Below are 9325 nucleotides of genomic sequence, written 5' to 3'. Positions count from 1 at the left end.
CTTCATGTGTGAGTCTGGTAGTCCGGAAAATTGGAGGTGGTATTTAGAATTTCCTGCACTGCTTCCTTCATCAAGATGTGGCCCCATGTCTTAAGTCACCTAGTCGTTTGATCTGGAAGTTACTTTAAAGATCACCACTGAGACCTAAGCTTTGTGGACAGTGAGTGTGTTTGGCAGCACCATGGGTGTGCCCTGAGAAGCAGCCAAATAAAGGTAAAGCCTCAATGTGCCAAGATGAATGGGGATTTAGACGTACTTATGCTTTCTGGTTCACTGGAACATGTCTTTCTGAAAGTTAAGTCTGCTATAATATGCAAGTTGCTTGTGCACTGTTCTGCTTTACACAGTGAGGACAAGGGCAGAGCACCTGCTCCCAAGGATCAGTGAATTCAGGTGTGGAGTTAAGGCAAATGTAGTGAAAAGTTAATCAGCAGGAGAGTTTATGAGGCAGCACAGGAAGGTGATTTCCTAGCTCCAAAGGACAGCTGTAAAAGGCTTGCTCTCTACTTTCTACACCAGCTTATTTCTCTTCCATTGGACTTAAAACGGTGAATGGTGTTGTTTCATTCTCTTGAAAGAGAGACAGTATTAGATTAATAATAATATCAATATAATACACAGTTGTAAGGTGTTTAATATTTTCCAATCCAACTCTAATGGCTAGCAGTTAAAGAGAAGTAATTTGCACAATTTCAGAGAGACGTAGCTGAGCTGGGCTGGCACCGAAGTCCCTGCCAAACCCTTCTTAGTTTTTTACACTGAAAAGAATTCCAGGAAAATCTTCTTCTTTTGTCTTTGTCTTTGTGTGTGTGTGTGTGTGTGTGTGTGTGTGTGTGTGTGTGTGTGTGTGTGTGTGATAGTTATCTGAAAGAAAAACCATATGGCGGGTAGATGGCTCTTACAGGAGACACCCATTGCTACATGAATGTGGCCGGAGAGAGCTTTGGCATTTCAGACCATAGGGGATGTAGAGAAAACAGCAAATGCTATTGTCCCTGACAGCCTTAAAGAAAGGGAAGTTTTCCTAGGGCAATAGAGAACTGAAAGCTCCTGGGAGAAAACACACCCTTTTACTAGGAAAGTAGAAAATTTTCTCTGTGAGTGACCAAAGTGATATCTGCATAAATTCAAAAGCTATTGAATTCACAACAAATGAGGGAAGCAGTGAGCTGTCTCCGGTTTTGCAACATCTGGTATAACTACACCTGCTGCAAAGATTTCCTGGTTCCTATTCTCGAGAGAAAGTCAGTGAGCGGGAAATGGGCAAGAACACAATGACTTTACTGAGATAGTCTTCGGCTTTGCCTTAGTTCCAGAAAATATTATGTTTCCTCTCTGTGGACACAATACTTTACAAGGCAGTGGAAGGTGGGAAGTGGACCGTGCTTGTTATTTTACAGAAAACAGGAATGTCTCGGGGCCACCAGTCAACTGGGTGACATCAACACACCTGTCCGGTTAGTCCTGACTCAGTGGGTAGCACATGGAAACCAAGCATGCCATACTCACCAGAACAATTGAAAGACTCTTCACCCTGTGACTCCATAGTTTCTCATATTCAATGATTACCAAACTCCGGGATGAATCAGGACCACCCGACAGCCTTCTCTAGATCACTGGATCTGATTCTTGGGGTCTTTGGCCCTTTATATCTTACATTTCTGCAAGTTCCCAGGTGACAGAAGCTGCAGAGTTGGGGACCGCAGTTGCTGGCTATCGCTCTGCTGTACAGAAACATAACTTTCCCAAGCAGATGTTTCCATCTGCTCCTCCTCTGAGTGCCCACGATCAGTTAGACTGCTACTCCTCACTCAGTCCCAGAATTTGTCATATTAAGGGACAGAAAAAGAAGTCAGGTGGCTCTAGTCTGCCCAAGTTGGTACAACAAAGCAGCTCTCTCCCAAAAAGTTTCACTTTATTGACATATAGGAGCTTTAATCTGTTATGGAACTGCTGCAGATGAAATGCTAACTTTGTCCATGGCCCCAGGCAAGCACCGGACTTCTTGCTTAAATTGAAGGCCACAAAGGTAGTGGTATACACAAAATTAGTAAAAAAAAAAAAATGTGCCCAGGTTACTGGGGCTATTATACACACAGCATCATTTAGAGAAGAAAAAAGGGACCAGTGAACCTAAAATGTTTATATTTATTACTACGTTATGGTGACTGACTGTTTATTACTAAATTGTGGTGACCAGGTTTACTACATCACATTAGTATTATTAGTCACATAATTTTCAAAGTAAAGGAGCTATATTGTAAGCCATGAGTTATTTTCACTATTTCATACTTAAACAAAATATGCTAATAAAATACACATTTTAATAATACATAGCATGTAGCTATTTAATATCAAATACCATCAAGTTGTGTTATCTATAGTACATGTTTGCCAAACTCTTACAATATACTCATTATATTCATAGTAATATTCAAAAAGCCATTTAAAAAGTTCTAAATATCTAGATTCAAGGCACATATAAGATATATTAAAATATCACAGGTATCAATATAGTATTATTAAAATACACAGATTGTTCAAAGTTAAAATATCAATATGTTACATGTCCATATAAAACCATATGTAACATTGATATCATGTGATATTATAAGCAATGCTAATTAATATCATACATGTAATATTATAAGCCACTGTTGTTAAAGCTAATTCCTCAGTCTATTAAGCATTATAAGCATAAGTAAGCTTATCATCAACAATTTCATTACAATTATAATTTGAGTAAATACATGTCACTGAATGGTAGAGGGTTTGGAGACATGGCTCTGCAGTCCAGAGATTTGCTGCTCTTATAGAGGACCTGGATTGAGTTCCCAGCACCGACATCATACAGCTCACTACCATCTGTGAACCCTGTTCCAGGGAATCCAGTAGTCCCTTCTGTTCTCTGTGGGCTGAGCAAGTATAGCCAGACGGGTTTCTGTCTGAATGCCTTTGACCCTCCTGATGCTCCCAGTTTAGGAGGTAAACTGGGTTGTCTGAAGATAGTGTTAAAGGTCACACCTGTAACCCTCAGAAGGTAACAATGCTTACAAGCCCCTTAAAGGAAGGAGTCAGTTAGCAGGGGGATGTTAAAACGAAGTTCTAATTCCCCAAGACTGGCATCTTGATGAGATGAGTGACAGACTGCTGGAACATAGACATGTACCACTGAGATGAAGAAGTAGCAACAGGGTAGGAACTGCAAGCCAAGAAGAAAGGCCTGGAAACATCCTCAGAGGAAGCCAGCCCAGCCTAGCACCTTGCTCCCAGAACCCCTGCCTCCAGACATGTGAGGAAATAAATAAGTCTCTGTCAAGTCTGTGCTTTGGTCTGTTTTCCAGGAAACTATTATAGCCTTCCCACACCCCAGGCACCCTCCCAGTCTCTTTAGACCAACTGCATGGAAGAAGGAATAAAAGGGAAACCCTGCGCATATCTGTGGAGAGAGATCAAGGTGAATATGCTAATTCCTACATAGAGGGCCTCTAGTTCCTTTAATTCTGCCTTGTTCCTTGTTCAAAATGTCTATAATGACCGTGGCCTTCATTCTACACAGAACTGCTCCCACTGACCCTCAATCATCTGTAGTGCGATATCCACCCTACCTGCACCTGTTGCACTGACCATTCCCATTGGGGCATGGGGACAGGTGCAGGCATAACCAAGGGGGACTAGGTCTGGGGTCCTGGACCCCAGATGTCTCTCTCTTGCTTCTTGGTTAGAGACAGAGAGCATCCCAAGGCATTCTTGGGACAGGAACCTGCGGGCGTCATCTGTTTCTGGTCTAAGTGTTTTCTCCCTGAATAAACATCCATCAGCCTGTTGTTTCCCAGATTCTTAATTATCCATGTTCTAATCTTCTGTAGAGGGATATTCACTTTGTCTCCTTCTGTGGCACTGCCCAAGCTCATTTGGCACTGGCCACGCCCATTGGGGGGTGGAGCCAGGGGCAGAAGTGACCTGTGGTAGGAGACAAAGTGAATATCCCTCTACAATCTTCTTTGTTTTGAGTAAAGCCCTGCAGTGTATCCCTGGATTGCCTAGAATGTGCTATATAACTTGGGCTGTTTTATTCTTTGGGCGATTTCCTTGCCTCTTCCTCCCAAGTGCTGAGATGACAGGCCTGAATTACCTCATCCAGTTTCTAGTCTGAAGAGTTCTTCAGCAATAGCATCTCCAGGCTGCATGTGTGAGCACTTAGTTTTTTCCTTCCTCTGCCTCCCTTCTTCAATCTTTCTCATAAACACACCACATTGAATATTTTCTGTCCCTTCCTCTCCTGGTTCTTATTTTTTTCTCCTATGTTCTCTCTCCACTTGACTAAGCTCTTCTCAAACAATTTCTTAAAAGTCTTCTGCCAGCCCCTCACAAACCCCATTTTTTCTGCTTCTTTTTATACTAGAACAAACATTCTCCAACATAAAATAGTCCATGGTCTGTTTTAACTGAATTCAACACACAGTTAAATGACATTATTGGTTTGATAGACCACTCCCAGGCAGACTGGATAAGATGGATAGAGTTTTGGAGTTGCCTGGAGACCTCCCACATCTTCAAGCTCATATTACTAGGCTAACATGAAGTCCTCCTATTCAAAGGTCCTGCTGCAGCCAGTTAAGGTAACAATTCTTTGTGATTGCTGGAGTATTTTTGGTAATCTTGAAATAGTTGATTCAGTGAGGAAGAAGGCAATGGCAATGTTACCACAGAAGTGACATCGATTTGTGAGCTCCTGGGATAAGATGAAGCTGGAATCGTAAGGTTGAGCACAGTTTGTCAGCACACATCATATCTTTGGCCCCATCACATCTCCAAAGCATTTCCTGCCCTATTAATTAACACTATAAGGTAGAAATCTCCCAACATCAAAATAACATCACAACTACCTGATTATTTGGCTGCTTTATGGGATATAAATGGTCAAGAATCTCTTGGCTGGTCACAGAATTTAGTCTTACAGCTCTCCAGGCTTTTGGATTCCATTCTCCACACAGAATAACATACTTAAAATCCATAAAAGGACTTCAGAAATTATGGGAGAAATATGGCTTAACACGTTTCCACTAGCCCAAAGAAAATAATTGGTGTCCCAATAAAGTCATTATTAAAGGTAACAGATGGGCACAGCCTGGAAAATCACTTTTAAATATTCAAAACAGGACGAAACAGGAAAATGTCTGGGTTTTGGAGAGTTATTAAGAAACATGTACTTTCTCTGCAGTGGACCTCCAGCCATGAATTACACATCATCTCTATGTCCCGTCTTCTAATGATGGCAGGATCCATGACCTCCAGACATGGTTTTAGAAAGAAAGCTGGGAATGGAGAGGCAGAAATGAGAGGAGTTTGCTGTTTGTTGAAGTATTTAATAGTACAGGTATTAATCTGTTGTAGTATGTGTCTTGTGCCATAGGCAAATAAGAGAAGGCGAAGGCACAGTGGAATGAAGTTTATAACTTACTGCTGGTGGATTCAAAAGGAACCTTCTGGTTTTATATAAATGGGCAATATGTCCCTGAAATATCATGTAATGTCAGAATATGTTCTAGTTTAGCTGTCAACTCGCTAACAATGTGTTATTTCTTTCCTAGCTAGTTCTTTCTGTGTCTCTGCACAATTAGACTGTTAAGATCAGAGAGCTCACTAACTGGCAAAACTAGTTACCTAGTGAATTTTAGAGATCCACTTATCTCCTCCATTTCCCTCCCAGTGCCAAAGTTACTGGTGCATGCTTCTGCATCCAGCTATTTATTGGGTTTCAGGAATCAAAACTAAGGTATTCATGTTTGTACCATAAGCACTTGACTGCAGACTGAGCTGTCTCTGTATCCACATAGTAAACTTTAAAAAATAAGTGGTATACTCTAAAATTATGGTAAATGTGTAGAAAATATGAAGCTGGCAATGAACAGGTACTCTCATACTGTGTACCACTCACCACATATGTTGCACTATGGTAATGAAAATGGCATGGGTGTGTTCTGACTATCAGTAGTAAATCATGTATCAGGCAGAGAATCACAGGATCCTACACTTCCTGACCAAATATTGGTGATTGGCAGATCTTTGGGAAGGGACAGCCATTGTCTTTGGGGGGAGGAACAGTCTTTTATCTATTGAAGAAGCCACTGGGCTCCAATGAATAGTTTCACACCCATGATTACACAGTCAGCGTAGGCAAACTCAGTGGGTGAAAAACAAAATGGACATGTTTGTGGGGACGAAGCTTCTAGGGGGTTGTAGGGTTACTGGATGAAAGGGGTATTGGGCAGGATGGAAGGTTAGACCAATCCAACTCACCATTTATATGTACAAAATTCTCAAAGATAAATTCAATTAAAGTTACAACAGAGGGAGAGAGAGAAAGAGAGAGAGAGAGAGAACAAGGAGGAGTTGGAGAAGCACAGCCTCCATGCCATGCTTTGAAAAGTTTTGTATCTACCTTAGATAGTATAGCAAGCCAGCTTCCTCAGTAATAAATAGTAGCAAAACTCTAATTACATATATCTTTAAGCCCAATAATAAATAAATAAATAAGCAGAGCCTAAGGTAACTCCTAAAACTGTTGTGAGAATTTTGTCTGTGAGACCAGCAGTGTGGGTCAATGGGTAAAGGTGCTGGCCACCAACTGAGCTGGGCTGAATTTGTCCCTGGAATCCATATAGCAAATGGGGTAACTGTTTCCTGTAAATTAGCAATTGATCTCCATACATGTGTTATGGTTCACACATGCCATTCACTCAAGACAGACAGACTGAGAAGCACACACAAACACACACACACACACACACACATACAGAGAGAGAGAGAGAGAGAGAGAGAGAGAGAGAGAGAGAGAGAGAAAGAGAGAGAGAGAGAGAACAAATGAAAATAAAAGTTGTGGCTCTCCACCCCCCACCCCCGCCCAAGGAGCCATGGAGACCATGCCAGAGAAGAAAAAGAAGGTTCCTGCTGTGCCAGAAACCCTTAAGGAAAAGCAAAGGAATTTCGCGGAGCTGAAGGTGAAGTGCATTTGGAAAAAGTTTGCACTGAAAATACTCCGGAAGTCACAGAGGAAGCTCATCTATGAAAAGGCAAAACATTATCACAAGGAATATAGGCAGATATACCGGACAGAGCTTCGCATGGCTAGGATGGCAAGGAAAGCCAGAAACTTCTACGTGCCTGAAGAACCCAAGCTGGCATTCCTCATCCTAATCTGAGGTATCAGTGGTGTGAGCCCAAAGGTCCACAAGGTGTTGCAGCTGCTCGCCTTCGTCAGATCTTTAATGGCACCTATGTTAAGCTCAACAAGGCTTCGATTAACATGCTGAGGATCGTGGATCCATACATTGCATGGGGGTACCCCAACCTGAAGTCAGTAAACGAGCTCATCTACAAGTGTGGCTATGGCAAAATCAGTAAGAAGAGAATTGCCTTGACGGACAATTCCTTGATTGCTTGATCTCTTGGTAAATATGGCATTATCTTCATGGAGGATCTGATTCATGAGATCTACACAATGGGAAAACGCTTCAAGGAAGCCAACAACTTCCTGTGGCCTTTCAAACTGCCTTCTCCATGGGGCAAGATGAAGAAAAAGACCACTCATTTTGTGGAAAGTGGCGATGCTGGCAACAGGGAAGACCAGATAAACAGGCTTATTAGACGGATGAACTAAGGTGCTGCCTGTGGTATTTTTGTAATCTGGTTAGTTAATAAAGAGTCACAGCTTGGCAAACTGAAAAAAAAATGAAAAGAAAAAAGTTGTGAAGTAGATTAAGGTCTTGGAAACCAGTTTTCTTATACTACTTCTCAAGAACCTCACTTTCCATCCAAATACCCACATGGGTTACAAGAAAAATGCAGGTGCTAGTCTAAAGGGAGACTTGGTAGCAACAGTAGAATTTCATTGCCCATGCTTGTCATATGTGGTAAAAATGCATCTTAGCTTGAGGAACTATGCTGCCTACATTAGTGTCCATGAGATTCCAACATGCTATCTCATATGTCACAAAGCTATCACACAGGGAACATATTCCTAATAACTGCAAATTTCCTTATTATACTTGGCAATGCAGCCTGCTTTCTTCCCAAGCTGAACCTGCCCTCTTATCCATGCAATTTCTTTTACTGTTTATTAAAAAATAAAACTTGAGAGTAAATATTAGGGAATAAACCCATGATGTGATGGAGAGACGATCACCTCTCCACTTCCCAGATCAAATGGATGACTCCTCGGCTCCTCTTCCTCTTCTTCCTCCTCCATGTGTCCCTCTATCTCCCTTTGAGTTCATCAGAAAACTCTGTTATACACTCTGTCCAGCCAAATGCAGACTTTGATATCCTCAGTGAGGTCAGACCCTATTGGTGATCTCAAAGCATTTAACACAAACAAGTTTCCCCTAACACAGTGATCTGTTTTCTGTCTCTATCCATCAAAGGACAGTTCTTAGAATGTTTCATAACAGGAACCACAAAATGTGCACAGGTTTTCATTCTCTCTCTTTGTCTTATTAGCTGTAACTCTATTTAATCATTTTAGCAGTTGATATATATATATATATATATATATATATATATATATATGTAAGGGTAAACTTACTGTTTGGTTGCTTATACTATTTCATTATAGTATTATAATATAATGATTCACTTCAATTTTTTCCTCCGAGGTTGGTGTGATTATAATGACACATTTTATATAATCTGATTTTATGGAATAACCATTGTTTGCTACTTGGCTCCTTGTTGACAAAAATGTCATTATGTGACTCACGGCTACTTATATGTACTCCCAACTTTTTGTTTGTTTGCTTCTTTCATAAGTAGTATTATCATTTTAATTTCAGTATGTAATGAAAAACACGCAAATGATTTAAATACACATTTTCCCACCCAAAGAAATAGAAGTACACATTTAAATATCCAAAATTTGTTCAGTTTCATTAGCCATTGGGTGAATTCAATTCAAAACCACAGGGAGATATGATCTCATTCTAGTTATTAAAAAAAAAAATACAACAAAGCCAAAGCAATGTAAGTTGTCAAAGATATGTGAGAAGTGAATTCTAATACATGCTTGGTAGAAATTTAACTGGTATATCCATTAGGTTGAACAGTGTGGATGTTTTAGTTCAAAATTCTATGTTCTGGATAAAGTAACCCTTGACTACAATCCTAGTATCTCGGAGCCTGAAGGAGGGAGATTCTGACATTAACGTCAACTTGACAACAGGCTCAAAAAACATCACTAATGAATTCTAATTTTTTAATTGTAAAATGAATCAGCCACATAAAATTAAATTAGTATTCTGCAAAGATACTTACATGCCTGTGGTAT

At 40.5% G+C, this 9325-nt stretch overlaps 1 pseudogene; it reads left to right on the top strand.

The window, feature by feature from the left end:
• The first annotated feature begins 6917 nt into the window (after positions 1-6917).
• On the top strand, positions 6918-7727 carry LOC127221216 (60S ribosomal protein L7-like; annotated as a pseudogene).
• The last annotated feature ends 1598 nt before the right edge of the window (positions 7728-9325 follow it).

The sequence above is a fragment of the Phodopus roborovskii genome, unplaced genomic scaffold, assembly GCF_943737965.1.
Source record: "Phodopus roborovskii unplaced genomic scaffold, PHOROB, whole genome shotgun sequence".
NCBI lineage: Eukaryota > Metazoa > Chordata > Mammalia > Rodentia > Cricetidae > Phodopus > Phodopus roborovskii.
Note: the sequence above shows the minus strand (reverse complement) of the source record. Positions and strands in the feature narration are given on the sequence as shown.